Source organism: Magnolia sinica, chromosome 18, assembly GCF_029962835.1.
Source record: "Magnolia sinica isolate HGM2019 chromosome 18, MsV1, whole genome shotgun sequence".
NCBI classification, from domain to species: Eukaryota; Viridiplantae; Streptophyta; class Magnoliopsida; order Magnoliales; family Magnoliaceae; genus Magnolia; species Magnolia sinica.
Window position 1 is genome coordinate 16620417 of NC_080590.1, and position 6954 is coordinate 16627370.

At 40.2% G+C, this 6954-nt stretch overlaps 1 non-coding gene across 1 annotated transcript; it reads left to right on the forward strand.

Moving 5' to 3' along the window:
- The first annotated feature begins 1498 nt into the window (after nt 1-1498).
- LOC131234073 (small nucleolar RNA R71) lies at nt 1499-1605 on the forward strand. The gene has a single exon (XR_009165486.1). It is a non-coding gene; the product is annotated as a small nucleolar RNA R71 (small nucleolar RNA).
- The last annotated feature ends 5349 nt before the right edge of the window (nt 1606-6954 follow it).

Below are 6954 nucleotides of genomic sequence, written 5' to 3' on the forward strand. Positions count from 1 at the left end.
ATATTCCCAAAGGACATAGTCATGACATCATTCATGCAATTGATAATTGCATTTGAAGTGGCAAGGAATTGGCGACCAAGAATGACGGGAATCTGAGTGCTCATGTTATTAATGGGTTCAGTGTCCAGGATGATGAAATCTATCGGGCAGTAAAATCTATCAACCTAGACCAACACATCCTCAATTATCCCTCTTGGTACACGAACAGAGCAATCAGCAAGTTGTAGTGTGGTTAGGTTGGGTTTTAATTCACCCACACCTAACTGTTTGTATACCGAGTAGGGAATCAAATTGACGCTCGCTCCTAAGTTAAGAAGTGCATGATCAATTCGATAGTCCCCGATTACACATGATATGGTTGGGCTACCAGGATCTTTGAATTTCTGTGGCACGTCTTGCTTTAGGATGACGCTCACTTTCTCGGTCAAGAAGATCTTCTTTTGAATATTCTGCCGTCGTTTGGTCGTGCATAAGTCTTTTAGGAATTTGACATATGAATGTATCTGTTTTACGACATCAAGTAGAGGAATATTGACCTTCACTTGTTTCAACACCTCTAGGATATCTTGAGAGTTAGAGAGAGATTTTGGTGTGACCAACCGTTGGGGAAATGGAGCAACTGGCTTTTCTAGAAATTCTAGTTTTAATTTTTGTGGGGCATCACTAGATCCATCATTGTTGTCCTCTTCTCGTTCTTGAGACTTTTTGGGCCTAACTGGAAGGGTTTAACAACGATCTTCCCACTTTTAAGAGTGGTGATGGATTTAGCGTGCTCCATCTGATTTAAAGAGCTGGAATTACTTATCTCATATTACGGTTTAGGATTGAGGAGCGGTTGTATAGGAAGCATCCCCTTTTCTATAACCGTCATATGTGAATCCATCTTTTGCATAAAGTCTCGCATTGCCGGTCGGCTCTTGCATGGAATTTTGAAACGGTTCTTCTTGAGGTTTCTCGATTTGGATTTTGATTGAAGAAACTTTGAGGGGTAGCTTTGTCCATTTCTCCAACTAAAGTTTTGATGATTTTTCCAACCGAATTGTACGTATTAGATGTTGGTCCATTAAAAGGTCTTTGATAATTATTTACGGCATTGGATTGTTCATTCAACACTTCTCGAAAGACGGGTATCGTAGGACAATTTTCGGTTGTATGAATGTTGCAATTACATATGCCGCAAACACTTTCATTAACCTTATCCTTCTTTCCTTCCATGGCCTCAACTTTTCTTATGAGCATAGTCACTTTATACTTGAGATCATCCTCTTCTTTCAAGAGATACAATCCACCTTTCTCCTTAGATTGAGTCGGCCTAGACGTGGTGTTCGATTTTGGGTAATAGTCCCATGATTGTGTTTTTTCAACAAGACTATCGAGGTAATCTCATACCTCATCGACATTTTTATTAATGAATTCTCCATTACACATTATATCGACCATTTGGCGCATGGAAGATGTCAGTCCATCGTAGAAAAAATTTGTGATGCGCCACGTTTCAAAGCCGTGTTGTGGGCATGAACTGACCAAATCCTTGAACCTTTCCCAACATTAGTAAAATATTTCATCCTTCTTTTGGGTGAAGTTCATGATTGCTTTTCTAAGGGTAATCGTTTTATGATGTGAAAAAAAATTCTTTATAAAGTCCCTTTGCATATCATTCCATGTGCCAATGGATCTAGGACGCAGTGAATGTAACCACGTCTTAGCCTTCTCCTTCAAGGAAAAAGGAAAGAGTTTCAGCCTGACTGTGTCCTCAGACACATTTTGAAAATATAAAGTGGCTATGATCTCATCAAACTCTTTCAAATGTAGATATGGTTCTTTAGATTCAAGCCCATGGAACTTAGGAAGGAGTTGGATAACACCTGGCTTGATGTCCATATGTCCTGTATTTTCAGGAAAAATCATGCATGAGGGCGTACTCACTCCCGCTGGTTGTAAATAATCTCGTAAAGTACGAGGCGGGGGTGCTTGATGCACCTCATTCTCATCCTGAATGTCCTCCACCCTAGGTTGGGGTAGAAGAGGTTAGTTTTCAGCCATCACTTCAATTAACTCAGGAAATTTTGAGTGGTGTCTAGTCCTGCGATGGATAGTCAACCCCTCAACCAATCCTCCTTCAGTCAAGAGACGTTGAGTATTGTCATGGGCCCACTTGGGCATAAAACACTCGCAGCCCTCAATCAAATTCAAAGCCTAATCCTAAGAAAGGAAAAGAAAAGATAAAAAGAAAGAGAGGTTTGGAAAGAAGTTACCAACTTGGAGTCCCTAAGTTAAAAACCTGCAAAAGAAAACAAACAAGTCAGTTTCTAAAGAGAAGGTCTAGAATTAGAAAATCTTTAAAAAGAAAGATAGAAGTAAAATAGCTTCTAAAAGAAGAAATTCGAAAATTTCTAAAATAAATTAGGAAAGTCCTAAACTAGAAAGTAAGTTACTAAAAGAGATACGAAAAATAGAAAGAAAAACTTACCGAATTAGAAATTTCTATCTTAAAAGCCTACAAAATAGGAAAGTTAGTTTATAAACAAAAAGTCTACAAGTAGAAAATTTCTAGAAATAAATTAGGAAACAAAGTTAGATTATAAAAGAGTTAGAATTAGAAAGTTACTAAAAATAGAAAGTTAGTTTCTAAAAGAAGACCTAGAATTAGAAAGCTTCTAAAACAGAAAATCCAAACCTAAAATTAGAGGAATTAGAAAGGGATTACCAACTTAGAAGTTTATGTCAAGATTCTACAAAACAGGAAAACAAGTTAGTTCTAGAAATCAAATAAAAATCTAAAACTAAAGTTAGTAAAATCCTAATCTTAAACTAATTCTAAACTTAATTAATTTCAGAGAATCGCAACTGGCGCCAAAACTTGTTCACTCCCCAAGTATAGGGTTGTGATGTAGTAATAAACTCGGTGAGACCGATGTCGAATCCCAAGGGACTGAAACCTGTACGTTATCTGAAACTAACTGAACTAGAACTAGAATGAGATGAAATCTAAATCGAGTGTGATTTGGAGGAATAATGATGGAATAATTATCTAAAACTTAAAGAATTCAGAAAAGGAACTAGGGATTCAGAGGATCCACTTGTAGATATTAGGAGATCTACGGTTGATTCATGAACTCAATCGGACTTGAGTCCCATCTTCATCCAGTTAGAAGATATAAACTGAAAATCAATTCTTAACTTTATTTAATCTAGTTTTCAAGAGATCAGACGGGTGTAAATTAGAATGGATTCCATCACAAAACCATGCCCATGAGACAAAGCAAACAACATAATTAAACCAATTCACAGCCAATCTGAGTGATGTATGAATGTCAAGAAGAGTTCCGTCATCCAACCATGCCCAGGAGACGATGGTGAACAACAGGGTTCCCAAATTCATAAACCTTATAATGCTAAGAACATGCTCAAAGCTATCGCAGATCTATTGTAATTTCAGTCACAATAAACCATTAAAAACTGGAAGCATTCCTATTAATCAAACTAAATCAACATCAATTTAGTCTAACATGAATCGAAGCCATAACATGAATCAAAACCATAGAATCGTTCCCATCACACCACAAGCTTCACCTCTTAGCCTTAACTAAGAGGTTCAGCCCAACATGAATGGCTGGATCCCTTAAATAAAAAAAATAAAATAAAAAGAAAAGAAAACAAAAACAAATAAAAAAACTCTAAAATAATCTTTCTTTCTCTCTCTAGACATCCCAGCCGTAGATCCCCCTACGGCCCTCTCTCTCTTTCTTCTTATAGGCAACGAAAAACGGTGCATCTTGTGTGCGTAGCCTTTACGTACAGCAGAAGACGGTGCGTGCGTAATAGAGCTTACGCTGGACATTAGTGGGCCCCACTTCTTGGTGTCAGGTGAAAGATCCACACTGTCCATTAAAGTCTCCTCGAAAAACTGTTTGGGAAGGGATAGTTTTGGATTCAAAACGTGGTAGCCCATGAGATCTTTCTTCCGCCGTCCATCTTGCACTCAATAGCTAGGATCTTCGGATAGCTTGCATGGGGTCAAACTGACACCTAGGCGAGGATCAAGTCCCCTTTATGGTCCCATTTGATGGTTTGGATCGAGAATACAGCGACGATCAAGATCATACAGTGGGCCACGGAAGTCAGTAGCGTCCGAACGATCTTTCTGTGTAAAATCTTATGCTAGGATGCACGGTGAGCCTCTGATAGTTTTTAAAGCTGAAATCTACACCGTTCATTAGATTTATCGTGAAATTTAGGTTATAAAAGAGTGTTTTTATTCGATTTTGGTGCGACCTACTGTCTCAACTCAAGCTGCCGTTCATCCTGCGTATGATGGTGGAAATCGTGTGATCACATGAATTATCCAAAAAAAGAAAGCTTGTCCAGGGTTTTGGCTAGGAGACGGGTCGGGTCAGCCTGGTTTTGACCGGGCTGCCCGACCGGTGCACGTCTAGTGCATGTGTGCTATGCACATGTACCATGTATACTGGGTCGCTACTTGATGTATATGAGAAATCCACACCATCCATCTTGTTCCCCCTTTCATTTGAACCGTGGGGATCGAAGTTGAAGAGTATCCGGACAGTGGGTGGGCCCCAAATCAGGGTTTTATGGACTGATCTGTTAGTTCAGCCACTTTCACGAGGACCATAAATTTGACGTGTACGGTTAATTTATGGTCCTCCGGACACCTATGAAGTTTTGAGCTAAAAGGATGGTGGGAACCCTGTGATTTTGCATTCTAGACGTCTTTCAAGCCATTTGAGCTTCAGTTTCTCGATTTTCTCAGATCACTGGCATGTAAATCCGTCGATCTTGGTCCCATGGAGTCCATCCCTTGCCTTGGTGATTCTGGAGCATCAAATCCATGCATTTAGCACCCTTTTTCAGTCCAAGCTCTTAAATACACCTTGCATCACAAACACGATTAAATTGAGCCGCTAAACCGTACCATGTTCGTAAATCTATGTAATAAATGAGGTCTAATATGTAATAGTTGACCCTCAACATAAGGTGTAACATATTTACAACAAACACAGTGGATCGCCGCCCTAGGCGATGGATCTGCCACTTGATATTTGAAATCATTGTATCTCTCAATCCAGAATGAGTTACTCGGCGTGCCATATATGAATTTGGGATAGGAGAAGCTACTCTATCCAAATAACCTAATTATTTCGTAAGATTCCATCAAGTTAGTGGTCTAAAATCCATTTTATTTATATTTTTTACTATTTATAGTAAGTTTTTGTTTAATTATAGCTCTTCATCCCCTAGGCTTTAGGAGTTGTGTTCAATATGAAAAGTACTAGAAAATTTTGAAGAATAAAGTGGTGGGAGGTGAGATTTTTAAAGGAGATGGGTTGAAAGGAGGAGTTGAGACTTACAGATTGGGTTTTGAGAGCTTGGGAAGAGAATGGGGTGATGACTTGAGAGTTAAAAGGGTAGAAAGGAGTAAAAATAGGGTATGAATGAAGTAGAAATAGCCCTAGGTGAAGCCCCTAGGGCTTTTAAGTGATTTGGAGGAGCAATGAGGGGGTCCCCACGTGTGGGAGGGCCTCACCCGTACTTGGGGTCAGCGGTGGGCCGCCGCTCACTGGAATGGTCGGAAACGTATATTGCGTCTTAAACGCGTCTAGAGGATTGATTTTTAAATTTTTTTTTTTTGTATTGGTGGTGATCTTTCGGGTTCGAAAGGTCATCCGTTTGATGGCCCTAGTAGGCCCATAGTCTCTTAGACTTGAGGCAGAGATGCCTTAGCTCACCAAGACCGAAACTAGAGCATATCCTATATCGGATCGGACTATCGGACATGCAATGCACGCGTTTGGGACAACACAAGTTACTCTAGCAGTTTGACTCCTCTACATTGGGTCGTATCGTCTTCGGTCTTCGAATTCTCAACCACAAGTGATTTAGATCACTTCTTGTAGTCTAAGTCTCTTCTACACATGAATTCTAGGCTAGCATTCAGTGTTCGGATTAGCCAGATGGCTTGGTCGTAGGGTCCTTTAATGTCACTAGGTTTGATCGCTCCCTCCTAAGTCAGAATGACGTTGTGATAGACCCACTGCCCAAGGCCCAACTTAAACCGGAACCATGCTTTGATACTAACTGTAACGCCCCAGAAATTTCAAGAGTCGAGTAGTCCTCGACTCCCGATGTTTCGGGCGTTAATCTCGCCCCCTTTGGGCAGGAAGTGCGCTCGAGCACTTGCCATAGGATGACTACGCATATAAGTGGAGTCATGTAAACAGTTAACAGTTTTCAAAATGCTTAGAGTCGTATGAACCTTCGTGGTCAATTTAATTCATTTCACGGTCAATCCGCTTCACTTCACGGTCATTTCCATTCGTTTCACAGTCAATCCCGGCGATTCCCTTTCACTTCACAGTCAATTCAATGCATTTCACGGTCAATTCCCTTCACTTCACGGTCAATTTCCTTCATTTCACAGTCAATTCCATGCATTTCATAGTCAATCCCGACGATTCCCCTTCTCTTCACGATCAATTCCATGCATTTCACGGTCAATTTCCTTCACTTCAAGGTTAATTATGTGCATTTCACGGTCAATTTCGGTAATTCTGCTTCACTTCACGGTCATTTCCATTCATTTCACAGTCAATTCCCTTCACTTCACGGTCATTTTCATGTATTTCACGGTCAATTCCCTTCACTTCACGGTCATTTCCATGCATTTCACGGCCAATTTCGGTGATTCCACTTCACTTCACAGTCATTTCCATTCATTTCACGACAATTCCCTTCACTTCACGGTCATTTCCATGCATTTTACGGTCAATTCCATGCATTTCACGGTCAATTCCAGCGATTCCTCTTCACGTTACGGTCAATTCTATGTATTTCATGGTCAACTCCCTTCATTTCACGGCCAATTCCATGCATTTCACGGTCAATTCCGGCAACTCCCCTTCACTTCACGTTCATTTCCATTCATTTCATGGTCAA